Below are 18,173 nucleotides of genomic sequence, written 5' to 3'. Positions count from 1 at the left end.
TGTGGCTGCATTTCTGGAATCAAAAGTGAATGTCTGTTCACTTGCTTATCAGTTTAATCTATGCAATTTAGACTAACCTGCAGAGATTGAATCCATTCTGCCTCAGGCTTTTTGACTGTTGAATTTAGCCATTGGGGTATGGCACCTACAAAATAAACCTACATTATAGTGAGAATAGAAATTATAATAATTACCATTTTTAAATTTAGTGTAACTGGTAATTGCAAACAATAACTGTCTTAATGAAAACAGATGGCCCTTGCATGATATGAATATAGGAAAGAGATTGGGATCCTTAATTTCTCACTTCCAAACCTCAACATATTTCAATTTCTTTTAAATTTAATCTTAACTCTGAATTCCCTGTGTATGTGGAGAAAAAAACCTGTCTTTGTAATGATTTTATCCTATATGACTGATATATATATATATATATATATATATATATATACACACACACTCTTCTCTGTAAATCAGCCTTAAATAGTTTTTTGTATTGAAAAATGTTTGTGAAGTTTTTAATGGAACTGAAAAAGTGGATTGTACTTCATTAAGAATGTGCATTGCTGGGGAACAGGGGGATAGGCATAATAAAGTTTGTTTGCAAATGTGATATGAAACTAAGTTTCTTAGTACAGACCAGTACCGACCATTGATCATGCAGATGCATGTTAAAGCCTTGTGCCTATAGTTTTACTCTGTATCACTAACTATATTAATCAGGGAACATATAGACTGAAGTCCTGAAGATTGCTAGAGTTTGCAGACAAGAATGTAGCAACAGCATAAACTCAGTAGAAATAAGAGTTTGAGTTTACAGATAATGTAATGCTGAACACTAAAACTGTTATTTCATTTCATGAGGGAGGAACAGTATCTGTTTTCCTAGAGTTCTTCCAAATAGGCACTTGGGAACTTTAAAGACCTTTCCCCTCCAAAGTACAATGAAATTGTGGAATGGTGTGAATTCTGTTCAGTGTAAGGGAGGGGGAACAGTGCCCATCATGTCCACATGAAATTTTAGTAATATGAGTAGTGGTAATATTGTTCAAAGGACCACAATCAGCATACACTGCCTGATCTCACAAGGAGATTTAATATATTTCTGAATATAGAAGTACACCACCTTCAGGGATTGTTATTTTACAGTATGCACAACTAATCATCAGGAATTCTCACCCATAGTAACTTGTATTTACTATAGCAGGTTTCATTAACTGATGTAACAAGTGTGCTGAATATTTCAATGAAAAGTGATTTAACCACATATGCTGGTTTGGAGATAGGCCAAGGAAGAATTCTGCTAAAATAGGTCTGCATATAATCATTTGTTATTCAGGAAAGGAGGACATGATACAATACCAACATAGTCAACACCAATGTCAGCATGTGAAGAACATTGGTACATTGGAACATAGGACTGGAAGAGGCCTCATGGGCCAATGAATCCAGTCCCATGTATTTGTAGGCAATTATTTAATTAAAAGAATCCCCAAAATTTCCACTACAAGCCCTCACCCACAACTACAGGAAATGCTTATCCAACATGATTCCCAAGGATGAACTGGATATAGGCATGACCATCAGAAACCAGTTTCTGAAAATACACAATGGAAAAATGCTTTCTCTCCATAATAAAATGACAATCTAACAAAAGATAGCTCCTGAAATTTGTGGTCATTGATGAGAGTGTGCGCCACAGACTCTTTGGGGAAAATATCTCTTCAGGCCACATATCCGAACAGCACTTGAATTTCATATGCGCAATACAAGAAGGCAGGCCTTGTCCAATCCATCAGCAGATGGTATTAAATGTATATGTTTTCAAGGTTAATGACTGCCTAAGGGAAAAGTTCTTGTGAGATCTAAAAAGCAAGAGATACCATAGAATCAGAAAATAACACTACTCCCTAACTGTACTTGCAAAACAGCTGTCAGGCAAATTACAGATCTGAATACAGCCAAAAATACTTAATTGAGCTGTCACTGTCTACTTCATATGTTGTTGATAATCCTGAAAGACTTTTCCAGAAAGGGGATATTTATACTTTGTGATGTCAGGAATCTGGCATCTGACATCTGGGTTCTGGCACATAAAGCTGGATGAAGTGTTCATTAAGCTGGTGACTTTTGCAGCATCATTTTGTCACTACAGATTGTTGTGCCTTCCTGTGGAAGGAAAAGAGCACTGATGCATTTCTGAGAATATCCATCCATGCACTTAAGGGGCTACCTGATGAAAAAATAATTGCAGACAATGTCCTCATTGCATTTGAGAAAAACAGTGGCACAGAGCAGGAAGTGTTTGTGATGGCAACATACAGGGATTCTTACACAGATGAAAAGATAAAAAAAATAGCAAAAAGTCAAATCCCTCTAAAAATAGTATTACTCAGCAAGCCTTTTGGTCATACTGGAGGAACTGAAGACAGACTGCCATAAAATAAGGGCATTCAAGGGCATGTCTACTCCAGTGATGTATACATGGAGTACAGCTCATCAGAGGGGATGATAAACTTTCTGTCCAAAGTCTGGCCTCATTTGTGAGTAGTAGAAGAGTTTGGAGGCCAGTTTATAGGAAGACTACATAGCAGCACTATGCAGTACCACCACATTTAACATTTTGAAGCAGGAAAGTATGTGACTGCTTAGAGCTGCTGATCAGCTGAGAAAGCACTGACTCTGCAATGGATAAAAGTCTGGGGAGCAGATTAGTTAAAGGAAGAGCCAGTTATGTATACAAGGAGGGAAATTAATTCTATGGAGCCAGGCCCATATACAGAAGAGATCTTGACTGTAAGGTGTGGTTCAACCAGCCGACTAGAGCTCATCCTTCACTGGTACAATTGGATCACAGAGCTCTAGAGTTCATTATGACTAAGCATTTTGTAATCCTGGGGTTTCTCCTGGAATGGAATGAAAGGAATAGAAGAGAAACAATGGAACTTTGTCACTTCCTGTGTGATCCTGAATAATGTTATGTGTTGACTGTACTTGTACCTTGTAATCTCTAATTGCCACTTAGGCATTATGAACTTGAAAAAAGCCAGGAGCCAAAAGAAACACGCAGAATGTGCTGCAGGCCTTTCACAACTAACAGAATTGGTTTGGTAAGTTAGTACTTCTTAGCTCTGATTTTTCAAAAGAATCCTTTGGGAAGTAGCTGATATAGACAGATTGGATAATTACGAGTTTATTACATAATTTGGGAATATGGGAGAGTGCATTAAAGTGATTGTTTCATTTCCTAGAAACATCTTCCTTCCCTGAGTCCATATTTTACACTCTCATGGGTAGGAATGGGGACTACATACAGATGTGTGTGGACAGTGTATTGCTTGTATATACTGGTTCTGTGTGATTGCATATTGGATTTTTTGTTTTCAAATTGTCATACATGTGAATGAGAATACTGAATATTATCTAACCTGTTAAAGTGCACCTGGATATTTTGATGATGGGAATATGATAAATATTCAGTAAAAGCTAGATGCATACACTGTAATGGATGTCAATTATAAAATACATTTCAAAGCTGATATTTTTTTGGAATGTAAGTGCAAAAATTATTAGTATTTTAAGGTTATATTTGGGCAGATGAATTATGAATAAGCCAGCATACTTGTATTTATGTAATGGATTTGAACTTTACCTGTGACAGACTGGAATTTTGTTTTGTTTTTTTCTTTTTAATGCAGCAAATTAAATGAGCACTTACATTTTTTAAATGTGGCTCAATACATCTGAAAAGGCAAAGAACACAAAAACTGATAAATATCAGCACTTGTTACCAATTAAAACCTTACATAATTTTTAACTTAACACCATTCTGATTTGCAAAAATCATTATAAATGACTTGAGTGTATACTATGCATTTGGCAGAATGAAAATGCATTTAACTTGCATTAAGGTTCAATTTAAAAAATAGTTTTTTCTACTTTAAAGCTCAGAGCTGCAGACATTTTCAACCTTTTGCCTCATTAACTGCATTCATATTAAAATACCTCTCCATTTAAATGAGAAGATAATTATAATACCTCCGAGCAAATGAGATGCTATTGCAATAATTAAATCCAAAATGAGATGCAGATAATTTAGACCTGCTGCTGTCTTGGCTAGTTAATAGCAAATACCATTTCCATTGGTCACACTGAATTCTTTCAGTTGAATTACAATATTGCATACTAATAACATCCAAATACACATTAGATTAAACCCGCTTATAGAGCCTATTAGATGAGAATTTATTGACCTCTGGTTATCTTGTTAACCATTTACACATTCTTATCATCTCTCCTGTGTACGCTTCTATATGTCCTTCTGCAAACACAATAGAGAGGGGAATCCCAAAAGCCCAAATCTCTGAAAGAAGCATTTTGGGGGCCAGAAGGAAATGGCTGAGTGACATACTTTCTGTCCTCCTCTTTTTCTCTAGCACCTCTGATGGAGCCTAGCCCTGTGTGACTAAGGACAATTTTAAATTAAAGTATAGTAAGGGAAATATCTATTCTTTGTAGTATGGTTTCTTTTTATTGTAGCCACATAATGTAGACCAGATGCTTTTAGCTCAAAACATCTAGGAGCAGTCATGTGAGTTCAGAGTAAAGGCCTATTTCCTGGAAAAACACTGACCAATAGATTTGTGCTCAGCTAATGCCACCTTCTATGAGTTTATCAGACTGGTCCCCTTTGCCCAAATTCAATCTGTTGATGGCTGCTGCCTTCAACAAAGAGAGTTGCAACAGCAAAGGAAGCTGAGGAACCTAAGACCTTTTCTCCTTTAGGCATGAGGGAAGGGATTTGTCACTTAGCACTTTAGTCACATATATTTTTACTTGGAATTAATATGCAGCATGTAATTGTATCCGGGGAGATGCAGAGAACCAGATATATTAAGACTTTGTTATATAATCATTTCTATACTACTAATCACCATAACATGAGAGCTTCTTGATAGCATCTCAAAGGCTGGTGCCTTTCAAAAAGCAGTATTTGTTCTATAATATGTCAGAATGTTTACTTAAATATTGCAATATGTGGTAATTGTTCATTACAAACTAACTTACTGTAATAATTGGTTGCTTAAGTCTCTGTAGTTAGGAGTGATAAATGCAAATAGAAAAATACAACATCATATCTCTTATTTGTATGTAGCCTTAAACTGGATGTCTCCCAGCATTATCTTTTGATACTTAGGGCATTACTGTTCAGTATGAAAATAAGGAAATAAAAGAGGAGATTATATACACAATACAAAGGGAGATTTTTCCATAATATGATTTCCAGTCAGCAGAAGGTTATTGAATGAACAAAATATTTCATTTTCTTTAAAGGAGGCCTGTGATAAATCGATATTTATGAAACTTGTATCATTACACAACATGTGGTAAAACATGCAGATGTGCAGGAAGCATGTTAAACTCATGTAGTAGATTTACACAGTTTTGACTAATAACCAGTCTGGTCACTATCAATGAGAAATTCAGATTGGGTAGACAAGCACAGTATGTTTAAGTTCCCTACTGGCACAATGTAAATGGCACCTTGAGATCTCACACTGAGTTTGCTTTCAGACAAAAATCTAGTTACACTGTAAACCTCAGTACTGTGGCTGAAAGGGGCAAACATGAAAATATCATCAATTTAGTGGAAAATTTACTTCCTCCAGTAGCTATGTGTGTTTTTATAACTGTTTTCTCTGTTGTGCACCTTTCGATTTCCAAGGAGTGTGCGACAGCTGCTATTTATGATGAAAAGTTGATGCTTCTTCTTGATATTTCACAGGGCTTTTTTTGTAGAGCTATTTCTTTTCTTTTAGTTGATTGGTTGCCTCCTTTAAACTAGATAAATAATTCAGGCCTGAAAGTATCTCATCCTTCTTTGTGTGTAGAAAAACAAAACAGTGAAGGAGAAAAAAGATGTCCTTTTACATATGAAATGCCTCTCGGCAATTTGTAATTGATTATTGTATTCTGCTCATAGTACTTTTTTCCTTTATTGTGTTCTCACTAGCTATTTTGTCAACCACTTTTTATTGTCATCTTTTATTGTTGCTTCAGTGTCTTCTCATTCTTTTTTCTAAGTTTAATCTCTTACTGTTTGAGGGTATAGCTGCTCTTTTGTTTGTCTGTTTTTTCATTCAAAGACTGGTAAAAGCATTTTAAGGCTAATGAATTTAAAAATTCTGTATCAGATTTCAGAGAGTAAAATGTCAGAGGTTTAAATCAGGCAAAGTCCTTAGTAAACAGAAACATTATAAACTTCTACATTTTGGATATTCAGACTAATATGATTTGAGGTCTCAGTCAGTAATAATAATCCTGTTGCAGAGCTTGGAAGTCTAATCTTTTTCTCTTCATCATCCTAGGTTTCTTTCCTGTCTCTGTTTTATCTATTCCTATTTATCCATTTTTCTACATTCATTACCAAACTTTGACAGTAGGAGTTATTTTTGCTACCTCAGTATTAATGTGACTGGAGGCCTTTTCCTGACCCATTGTCATTGCTGGTAGATTGTACTGGGACCTCATAATTATTGAAATCCTTACAGTTCACAGTTTCTGCAGCATTCCGTTTTTATTAAATTAGGCCAGCTCTGAGACTGGGTTATGATAATATACACATTATATAAAAATTAATAAAAGCATAAGGTATTTTGAATAACATAAAAAAGCACAGAGAGGCAAAGGGATGAGGTGATTAAATGGGGGAAGGTTATATATATTGATATTTATAAGAGTTCTTTTTTCTTATTTTTGGTTTCTGCTTTAGCTTCCATTCAAGACTTTATTTGACTTCATTGGGAACAGGTCCAGGACTTACTATATAAAATATTTTTTAAAGGGTATATATAATTTTTCAAGGGTATATATAATCTCTATGTTGTAATATATTTTATTTTTTACCTTGATAATTATTATAATTAATATAATAGTGTGATAAAATGGCATGTATCTATTTATATCCTTATCTAGCTGCTTATCACTTTTCATAATCCCACCTATAGAAGCAGCCAGCATATATAAAAGAATGAAAACATTTATATGATATAAGATACGCCTAAAATATAAAAATATTTCTGATATAAGTTTCAAGGCCTCTCCTACTCTAATACTCTAATGCTAGACCAATCATAAAAATGTCTGAAGGCTTGGTTAAGGATTTGGTTAAGAACCCAGCGCAGAAATGACAGCCCAGGGAACAGAAAAAAAGGTGACTTTTTCCATCTCTTCATCCTCCTGATTCTCAGCATTTTTGGGGACTGTAGAGAAATTAGCATGTCTACACTATAGGGGTTCCTGCTATTTCAGCTAGAGTGGCATTGCTAATGTAGGCAGGCCTTCCTACGTAGATGCAGCTCTGCCAGAAGAAGGAATATTTCTGCCACCAGAATTACACCAGCTTTTTAAACAACAAAAGCTGTGCTGTTAGAAACAACTTCTGCCAGCAGAGATGCATCTGCAGTGGATATGTTATCAGTAGATGTGTGTTGGATATAAGACTATTACCTTTTTACACATGATGCTAACATAGATATGCTGGCAAAACTTTATAATATAGACAAAAATCTAGAACTTTAAGGGTTTACATTATAGAAGCCAGGCCTTATGGGTTACATTATAAACTCCAGGTTAACTCGTGCCACCATTATCAAATCTGATGAATACGTACTTCCTGTCCCCAGGTCAAGTCCCCAAAATTCATTGATGAGACTTTACAGTGGGGTTATCAGAAGGCAGTCTTACAGCTATCTTCCAAAGTGGTGGAAGTCCTAGGAGTTAGATGGTTATTTGGGGTTGCTTCAACATTTTTACCAAGCATTAAAAACCCAGAGCAGGAGATAGATCTCACACTTCGGGTTTGTACAATTCATAAAAATTGTAATATGGTCTCCTTTGTTCAAGCCTAATATAGTGAGAGTTAAGACTGTCCTTATCATGTAGTATATAAAGAATCCAGCTTCAGAATACTGTGGATACCAGGAGATGCAAAGCTGCATAAAAACAAAAATGAACAAGGAGAGATTTGTGAAACTAAATATATGTAAAAAAAAGTTCTGGTTGGGTTTACTTCAGAGATTTAGACAAAAGTAAAAGGGGAGTTTTTTTCAGAACTCCTTTTCCAATTTATTTGTCCTTTACCTTATACTTTCATGGGTATATCCTTGCTCCTTTGTCTCTCACTAATGTGCATATGTTTCCCTTTTTAATTGCAAAAATTCATTATTTTTCCACAATCAACTGTAAATTGCTATATACTGCAATCAAACTGCTGATATAGATGGTAGGAGGGAGACTTATGAGAATCATCCTTAGACCCTAATTCCATATTAACTATGTTCGTGTTGATTGCTTTATCCTGTCGTTAATTTCTAAAAAGCTTCATTTTACCTGCATAGCGATAGTACGCTGAATTTCTATATCTGTATATTTTGTATAATGGAGATAATGGATGGGCATAGCCATCAGCCAAAAATAATCCTTAAAGTGGGCAACAAGCTCCAAACATTAAAAATAAAATGGTAAGTCAGTCATTCTATAAAAGAATGACTGGCAAGTCAGTTCTATAAAAAGAAGGAAGATTAACATAGCCACCTTGTCATGACAACCAAGACTAGTCGTTGTCATTTAAGGCATTTTCAAGATAGGCATTCCAAGTCCAATCTCTAATCCATTGTCACACAGGACAATACTCTAGTCTTGAGCCAAAGTAAATTCTAAGCCTAAAAAGAAAGTGTTGTACACCCTCAGCTTACACTAAAGAAATTAAATTGAATCCTATATTGAGAGCCAGAGGTTAGTCCAAATCTAGGTCAATTTAGGTCAGCTGTCCACCCCATATGGCTTCATGCCATCTAAAAAGACACATTCTATTATATAAAGTTTTGCCAAATCAACTAACCTATAGAACCAATTTTTCCTCCTTTTGCAGCAGTCCAAAGAGTTATCAAATAGGGTAGTAACTGCGCTTGATCTAAGCCAGAGTAAACAACAAATCACCTCATTGTGCTTTATCATTACTGTTCTAATTGACAAAGTTGCTTTGCTCTCAGTAGGTAAAAGTTTCTGTGCTTTTGTGCGTGGGTGTGTGAGGAGGATAGAGAGAGAGAGGAAGAAAATAGTGCCACATTTTATCCAGCTTTTGCATAATAATAAATAAATGGGTTCAGTTGATCTGACTGAAATGAATTTTAAGGTGAAGAAATTCAAAAGGACCATTACAGTAATAGCAGACAGTGGAAGTATCTCTTTAATACTTGTGAGTGTGGAAAAGTATCAAGTTAAGGAATTGATCAGCCAACTCGCAAGGCTACTTGATTGGAGTAAGGTTCTTAAATAGAATCTTACAATACACAATTATCTTTTTGGTTAGAGTTGCAGTAGTTAGTGGATAGAGAAAAACTGAGTCATTATCAGTTACCCAGACCTAGAAGACAGGAAGGCTGTTTCAAACATTAGGTCCACAACTGAACAATCTCTCAGGAAGCCCAGAGTTGCTCCAGCATGCCCCTGTAGCTAGCATGTTTATAAATACTGTATCTTACATAAATGTTCCTTTAATGTTATACAGTTAATTCAGTCATTCTATGACCATGTTAACTTTTTAAACAACTTGTTAACTCAATACTACTTAATAACTCAAACATTCTGCATCTCAGAAACTATGAATTTCTATACAGTTTGGGTAACATTCTGCTGTTTTTCTGTTTTGCAAAAAATGGCTTCATAAAAACAACTGCCATCTCATGCAAGCCTAGAGCTTAGCTACGTGGTATGGTTTAGACAGTGATGATCCTGCCTTGAGCAGGGAGCTGGACTAAATATCCTCTTATGGCCCCTTCAAAGCCTATTTTATTATGATTCTGTAATTCTACATTTCTTGCTATAAACACTCAAGCATTATGGGTATCCTATTCAATTTAGCATAAATACCTTTACAACCCCCCCCCCCAATAATTTGTAAATACAAATCATAAAACTTAACATTTCTTTTTTATTTTTCATATGCAAAGTAGGGATAACTCTTATTACTTAATGTTCATGATGGTCGTGCATGCTACAGTCCTTGATTCTTTTCAAATATAGAAGTTTCCAGTTTCTTCTTTGAAGAACTTTCATTTTGAAAGACACCATGGACACATCCCCACATGCAGGGGCATGTGTTTGCCCTGGCACAAGTAGCAGAGACACATATTTGTGCTTCTCTTTTATGCCCCAGGTCATACCTCTGCTGATTCACTCCAGCATGCATCAGATTGTCCTGGGTGGGGTAGGGGATGCTGGGGCCAGTATATGTGCTGGCCCTAACTGCCTTATCTGGGGTCCTGGGGGCTTCCTGGGGCAGCAGCACTGCTGATCCAGCCACATGAAGTCTGGCAAGCAACCAAAGCGTGGCTCTAGATGGCCAGGTTCCATTTCTGGCAGGGCATGCTGTTGCCATGTGTGCCACGCTGGTTGTTTTTTTTTCAGTTTTTATTTATTTATTTATTTTTGACACTGGGATCTCCTGGTGTCCAATTTTGGTGCCATACTGCAAATTAGCAGTGTGGTGAACAGATGCATGTTCACTGTGTATGATTTATGGTGCCTCAACCTTGAGATGTCATAAACCACATATGTACACTTGTCTGGACATGCCCCTTGAGGGAAAAGCTTATGAAAAACACTGTGGTTTCTAAATCAATAGATTCTAATCTGAGACCAAAATGCTAAAATTACCTAGTCAGAATCATACAGTTATGAAGATAGCTTGAATGGCCTCACAACAGGGAAAAAATAAGGTTGCTTGAATAGCTTCACTGCATTTCTTATGAGAATATGCTTGGATTCCTTGAATTTTCTTGGTATATTATGCTTAGTAATGAAATAATTCCTATGTCCTTAACTTTTTTTACCCTTAAATTACTGATACTCTTATCCATAACTCTGTAAATGTAACTTTTTTTTCTGTGAACAGATTTCAGAGATTAGTAAATAGCTCAGCTATTTTCTTGTTTGTGTGGCAGGTACATTAGATGTTCTTCATATAATTGTCTAGCATTACAAAAAATAAGAAATCTAATGAAAAACCCAACTCTAACCTTAAGCACTACATTAGCAGGCAAATATAAATCAAATCATGTAGTTTGGCAGGAACATGCAGGTCAGTAGGAGTATCCTGATGAACATAAAATCACAAATTGGCAAAGCAGTAGCTGCTTTAAAGACTTGGTTGTCAAATATGTCCAACTTAAACATAAGAATCTTCAAGTCAAATGATACTTCTATCTTAATATAGGGATGTGAAACCTTAAAATACAATAAGGCATACATACATAAGTAGATCCAAAAACAAAAATTTCAGAAAAAAATATTAGGAACTAAATGGAATGAATTTATAACAAATATCAGGGGTGTAGGTTGTAGCCGTGTTGGTCTAAGGACATAGGCAGACAAGGTTCTTTGAGTAAGTCTGATATCTTTTATTAACGAGCCACGTGCAGTAAACGTCTTGTGTAGACACGGCTTGAGTATCCAAAATTTTTATGATTTGGCCAATAGCTACAAAAATATTTTTGAGTTATTTTTCCTCAGAACTTTGCAATGTATCTGGCAATTACGGTGCACTCATAGACTCACAGGGTTGGAAGGCACCTCACAGGGTTGCTGGATAGTCTATTTAACTGCTTCACTTTTCTAATGGCAAGGATGTTTTTCCCCAACATTGTTCTAATCTATATCTACTTTGCTGCAATTTCTAGCCATTGCTTTGGGTCCTGCCCTTTCCAGCAAGGGAGAAAAGCTGTACTCCCTCTTCCTTGTGGCAGCCTTTCAGATATTTGAAGACTGCTATCATGTCACCCTTAATGGCCTTTTCCTGCAAGCTAAATTTGTCTCATTCTCTCAGTCTTTCCTCACATAACACACTTTTCCAACCCCTTTATCATTTGTCACCCACCTCTAGACCCTCTCTAAATGTAGAGCCCCCAAATGCACACAATACTCTAGATGAGGATTAACCAGCATCAAGTGGGGTGGAATTCTTACATCCTGTCTCTTACATCTAACCTTTTGTTGATGAAACCTGTTTTTTTTCACAACTGCATCACATTATTGACTAATGTTGAGGCTCTTCTTAGCAATGCTGCCACCCAGCCAGTTATTGTACTTAGTCTTCTTCTTTCCTAGGTGTAGCACCTTGTAGTTGTCTGCATTATTGTCTCTAGGTGGGGGCTAGCTTGCTTGGAGCTGATTGCTGGATTTGGAGTCTCAAACAGTAAAGAAACCAATTTAATTTTGAATCCTGTAGAGTACCAAGCATAATTACTTGGCCCTTAATGATAAAATAAATGGTGTAGGTTCCTTGGTTTACCAGCTCCGAGTGTTTTCAATTGTAAATCAGTTTTATGTATGGCATCTGTGTTATAGATTGCTTCCATGTCACACTAGTTGAGGCATGCTAAATAGGTAACATGATAGGTAATTCTGTTCAAGATGGAATATAGAGGTGTAAGGGAAAGAAAAAGTTACATGGATGTAAGGGAAAGAAAAAGTTTTGAAATGTTAGAATATGTTGCAAAAGTTGGGAATGGAATTGAAACCAACTACTGAAACCTGCCTGAGTACAAGTGAAAAAGAGGAAAATCAAATCTGGAAAAGAAAGGTGCAAGAAAAAGTGTCGCAAATTACTGTCCACTGAAGTTGATCAAAACACTGCAGAGGAAGCTAAGCAATTGGCAAGCAGGTCTACATACACAATACTGAAATAGCTGGAACTGCATGGGAAGAAATCCATCTAAATTTGTAATGTTAAAAACTCACTAATTCCTTCAGTTTTACCTCAAATTAGTTTAACAGATTTATTGAGAGAGGTAGCTCTACAGCAATGAACACTTGCTTATGTGGCTAAATTGCTAATATACAAAAGAGAGAAACTAATTTTGCAGCTAGGCAAAGAAAAGGGGAATCGTATTTTAATAAAAAATAAGTAAATAAGGTTTTCAAAAGTGTAGTACTTGTTGAAAAATACCAAAGTCTAAAAGAAGAGAAAGATGTACATTACAACAAAAGCCTTTCATAACAGATGTAATAAGAGGAATAGTTCCATATTGAAGTATGACTGTGCTATGTGTTCATAAAGGAGCAGAAATAAAATAATTTTAGGAATTATGAGTATGACTTATGATTTAAAGTTTCATTTATAGTAGCAATTTCACCTTATACTGTAGCTGAAAGGCTAGTAGAAGAAGCTAAGATACTACTCAGCCACAATAAATTTCACATCAATTAGAGTATGCTCATAGACATTTGACAGGTCATGTCTGTCCAAAACCATCACAGACTATTTGGTGGTGGAGATATACTTTTCTCTGGAGCCATTTTAAAGTCTTCTGATCCTTTTGCAATGTTATGCCTTTTCTTTTAAAGAGGGTGATAGAATTTTGAATCTGTGCATTTTATTTTGTGAAAGACAGTAGGAAGAGTATAGGGCAATTAAGTGGTAACCACTACCTGGTGTTTTAAAAGAGTTGTTGAAGTGCTGTATCTTTCACCTACGGTTGTTCTTTGCCTCAGGAACCTATTATTTTAGCCTCCTGTCTGCCTGGTGTTACAGATCCAATGAAACTACTACTATCCAGTAGTGATGCATAGGGGGTGCACAGGGGTGCACGTGCACCCCCTGAGAGCATTGGTGCACCCCCTGACAGGCTGCACTCCCTGATTAGGCAACAGGCAGGGGGAGCTGGCAGGAGCACCAGTACCCACCCTGAGAGTGCCTGCTGGGGAGTGGGAGTGCCACAGCCACGTCCAGAGGTACTGTAGCCACTTCCAGGAGTGCTGTGGCTACTTCTAGAAGCCAGTGAGTGAGATCAACTGCAGAGGGACTTCCCTCCCCTGGTTGGCAAGATTGGCCATGTGGGGACCCCCACCAGTTGCTGACTGGTTGCTGGGGGGGACACATGCCCCCCCTGAGTAAGGTGGCACCAGTTGCCCATGCTATCAGAAAAGGAATTGAACTTAGGATATGGAAGAGGGACTTCAGAAAAAACTATGAAACCACTTCCATCTTCATTGTTTTTTCTATTTATTGCTGGTTGCAGGGTGATATGCATCTTTTGGCCCCCTGTTCATGTGAAAACCTCTGACCCAGGAGGGTCTACAGTAGTTATTAGAGAATGACAGATGCAGGCATGTGAACCTACACCCTAATAACAGGTAACATAGAGGACCTCTTCTGGATACATTTGTGCCAGAACCATCCCTTTTCTCCTTCTCCCAGTTTCTGAGCTACAATACCTCTTCCACAGTCCCAATTTCAGGTTTTCCAGCTCCTACTAAGTTAGACCATCTTGGAGTTAAACTGATCATGGGAAGAAAGACCATTCTGCTGCACACTTTTTAAAATAAAAGGGCTTGTTATCTAGATACCTGGTTGCATCCAATGACATTTAGGGCATTTATACAAGTACTCTGGAAGTGGGGGGGCACTTTAATTATAGTGGTTCTGAGAGCCAGTCTAATTAAAGCACCAGAACCATCTCATGTATTGGCATCCCTGCATTTAAAAATGGTGACGGGGGCCATTAAACTAAAGCTCATTGAACAAGCTGCAGTTACAGTGCCCAACCATCATCTTTAAGTATGGGGATGCTGATAGACTAGATGCTGGAGTCTACTGGAGCACAGTAATTACCATGATCCAACAGACTCGATTAACTGAGTCTGCTTCAAGCACCACTGCTCATTATGTGTGCCCTTAATATTTCGTATCAAAGAATCTAAAACAATTGACAGATTATATTACTTACATTTAACTTTTAAATACTAAACAGTGCAAACAGAAAAAAAATGTGTGCTATTCTATATCTGTTCACACCCTAATAGTTTAGAAATTCTTATTTTTAATTGCAATTTATTGTAGTCCTAACTGCTTTTATTTAGATTTTTTCCTTGATTGATTAAAGCCATCTTGATCAACATGAAAGGCACTAAGACTAGGTGCAGATATTACACTTATGCAAGAAGTGCACAAAAAGCATTCTACAGCCATAACTGAAGAGATGTTCACTGCACATAGAGCACTTTAAAAACAGCACATCTTGATCTAAAATAACCCTGGGTGGATATGGTATCAAATTAAAGAGCTTTAGGCTAGAGCACTTTGTTCAACCTCTGTACCAGATCTCACTGCATCGTAAGTTAGGTCGCAGTCTCCTGGCATCCCAGGGGCCTCTCACAGGGTGACAAGCTAGCCTGAGCCAATGCACATGTGCTCCAAACAAGCACCAGTTCATGTGGCAGAGGGGTTCCATTTACCCAATCTCTACGCCCAGTTCATGGCCCAGCAGAAAGCCACATGGGGCTCTGAGCTGCCATTTTCAAAAGGCTAGGGTGGCAGGATGGTGGGGGAGGGGGAACAATGTTGTCCTGCCAGTGGGTCTAGCCTGGTCCCCCTGAAGAGCCAAGCCATCCAGTTGGAGGGGGCACTGGGTGGCAGAGTGGCTCTGTTTCCCCTCTTTCTCTCCCCCAGCCCTTGCTGACAGATGGCAGCGGGGTTGGGGCTGGGGAGAGAAGCTGCTTCAGGAGCCTCTTGGGAAGTGTGCAGGAGCACCCCAGCCTGCTGGCTTCAGCCAGTCTAAGCTACTTCTGTGCTCCCCTCCCAAAGCGTGAATGTCAGTTCTGCTTGCTCCTGCACTAATCTAAGGTGCTTTCAGTAAAGTGCGATACTTGGAGCACTTGTGTTTCGGGCTTTTTGAATGTCTGTACTTAGCCTCAATCATCTTGATAACTGCAAGCCTGATTCTGATGCCCTTACATTACCCAATGCCTTTATGTATAGCCCTACTAAAGTAAATGAGACAGGTCATGGAGTAATATGCTTTCAGTATGAGTATTAGAGTGAGGCTCAAAATATATCCTCTTTCATCATACCTTATTGAAACATACCCTCTCCTTGACCTCAAGCGATTATCATTAACACTGTTCTTTTCAATTATGTGTAGTTATAAACATGTAGCAGGTCTCGAGGTAGCACCACCTTGGTACCTGGTGTCCTGCTGTGGTCTGACCCACCTGGCGGCTCTTTCCTGGGCCTGCCTCACCTCTAGTCTCTCACCTGCCATGATTCTGATGTTTCCTTTTGAATTATTGGAAAGGCAGTCCCTGAGGCCAGGAGCAGCCTTGCTGCTTCCCTTGACGGTCAGCTCTGCCTTCGCAGCTCAGGGCTGTGCTCCTTCCATTGAGCACTTCTCTTTTAAGGAAGTGCTCCTTCAGGGTTCTGAACACCTACTGGGGCTTCAGCTATCCCACCTCGGCCTACTTTTTCTCTGGCTTCACCCTCAACCTTGGTCCACTGTCTAAGACCTCAGCTCATGGGTATTGGCTCTGACTTGGCACTAGCCCTTCCTGGGGTTCCAGTTTTACCCCACCAGCCTCAGCCTTAGTAGCATCTGTCACTGATGGTGGGAAGTCCCACCCAGGAACCCCACCTGTTGCCTGCTCCCCTGTAACCACAATCTGACCCTCCAGTAGAAAAATGTGAATACAAAACAGCAGTTTAACTGGTCTTAATGTAAACATAAAACCCTCAGGGGCTTGAGCCCTGCTTCCCCAGCTGGCTGGCTAGCTTCTATCCCTCCAAGCCCCAAGCACCTATGTAAAGCTGACTTGGCTTCTTATTGAAGCCGGCTCTCTCTTGGGAGCTCCCTGTCCTCTTGCAGTCAGAGCCAAACTACCCCTTACATGGTCAGGGACAGGTTTATAGGCCTAATCCCAGCCTCGGTCCAGTCATGTGACTCACTCTCCTGCACCCAGGGGCCAGGTGCTGCTAATTACTTCCTAAACAGCCTGGCATTTTTTTTTTTAGTCCTTGGCTCAGTCCAGCTGTGCAGCTGTTGCTTGCTGCCATTTCTAGCCCTGATTTGTCTATACTCTCCCACCTTCATAGTAATAGGGGTAAGGGTTCCCTGTTACAAAGCAAGTGGAGCTTTCTTTTTAAATAAGAGACATTAATTCACTGGTGAAGGTCAAATTACTCCCTATAGTAATCGCTCTGCCTGTGATCCAAAATGTAGTCCCATTTCCTTTACATTCTTGTTCTTTTGATTTTCTAATGAATTAGTGATATGGTATTACTTCCTAATCCTTTCTATTATTCTTATCTCCATTCTTCCATCAGTTTCCCATTGGGCCAAATATAAGCATTTTCCATGGTCTATATCACATTTCCTAACTTCCAAATGTATTTTTAGTTTGCTACTTATACTAAGTTTTAAGGAGGGGAAAACAACTAGAGCATACAAGGAGTATATTACTGCAGTGTGTAAAAATGGAGATAACTTTTATCTGTCATGAAAGTACTTCATCAGTTTAAAGAAGCATAAATGAGCTGTGATTTTAAGTTGCAATTACACCTATTTCCCCAAAATTACATTGATATCAGTGTGAGTTTTGGGGTAGGTCAAAAAGATTCGAGAATCAGGCTCCTGAAATAGAAACTGCTCCTCTAAAAAGGGTAAATCTAATGGATTCTGAACAGGATGACATTAATGAGGACTACATGGATAAAATAGGATTTATTTTCCTTTAAATTGAAAGCTAGGAAGGAGTTTTTGCTTGGTGGCTGAATATCTGCTAACCAGAAAAGTATATTATATAAGCACACAGTTCTATGTGGTTGACTGAAACATAGAATCATTGAAAAATAGGGTTGGAAGGGACCTCAGGAGGTCATCTAGTCCAACCCCTTGCTCAAATCAGGACTATTCCCACCTAGATCATCTCAGCCAAAGCTTTGTACAGACGGGTCTTAAAAACTTCCAAGGATGAACACTTCACAACTTCTCTGGGTAACCTCTTTCAGTATTTTACTAACCTTGTAGGGTGCATCCACATGAGTGTGCACATGCCTCTTGCCCCACCTCAAACTCCTTTGAGGTGGGGCAACAGGCACATGTGGGAACAAACAAATGTTCCCTGCGCTGCAAGTTTGCAGCCTGGGGAGAAAATTTGACCCCTGGATATCCAGGGGTCTAAAAAAAGCGAAGTATAAAAAAGCAGGGCAGCTGGAAGCTGGGTCCTCCATGGAGGCAACCGGAGGCTGGGTCCTCCATGGGGACACTCTGGCTGCCAGAGTGTCTCTATGGTTGCCCCTGGCCCTGGTGCTGAAACATGCGGCTGGCCAGGCCGCATGT

General features: G+C 38.5%; 1 protein-coding gene and 1 long non-coding RNA gene across 5 annotated transcripts in view; one reads left to right on the top strand and one right to left on the bottom strand.

Moving 5' to 3' along the window:
* ADGRB3 (adhesion G protein-coupled receptor B3) overlaps positions 1–18,173 on the top strand; it is a 941,101-nt gene that overhangs the window by 94,395 nt on the left and 828,533 nt on the right. The window lies entirely within an intron of this gene.
* Positions 16,157–18,173, bottom strand: part of LOC109299966 — a 4,269-nt gene continuing 2,252 nt past the window's right edge. The window contains exons 2-3 of the long non-coding RNA XR_002098076.1: positions 16,271–16,281; positions 16,157–16,167 (exon numbers count right to left, since the gene is read on the bottom strand). This is a non-coding gene — a long non-coding RNA (uncharacterized LOC109299966). The remainder of the gene's footprint in view (positions 16,168–16,270; positions 16,282–18,173) is intronic.

The sequence above is a fragment of the Gavialis gangeticus genome, unplaced genomic scaffold, assembly GCF_001723915.1.
Source record: "Gavialis gangeticus isolate Ggan-Ray unplaced genomic scaffold, GavGan_comp1, whole genome shotgun sequence".
Lineage (NCBI taxonomy): Eukaryota > Metazoa > Chordata > Crocodylia > Gavialidae > Gavialis > Gavialis gangeticus.
Note: the sequence above shows the minus strand (reverse complement) of the source record. Positions and strands in the feature narration are given on the sequence as shown.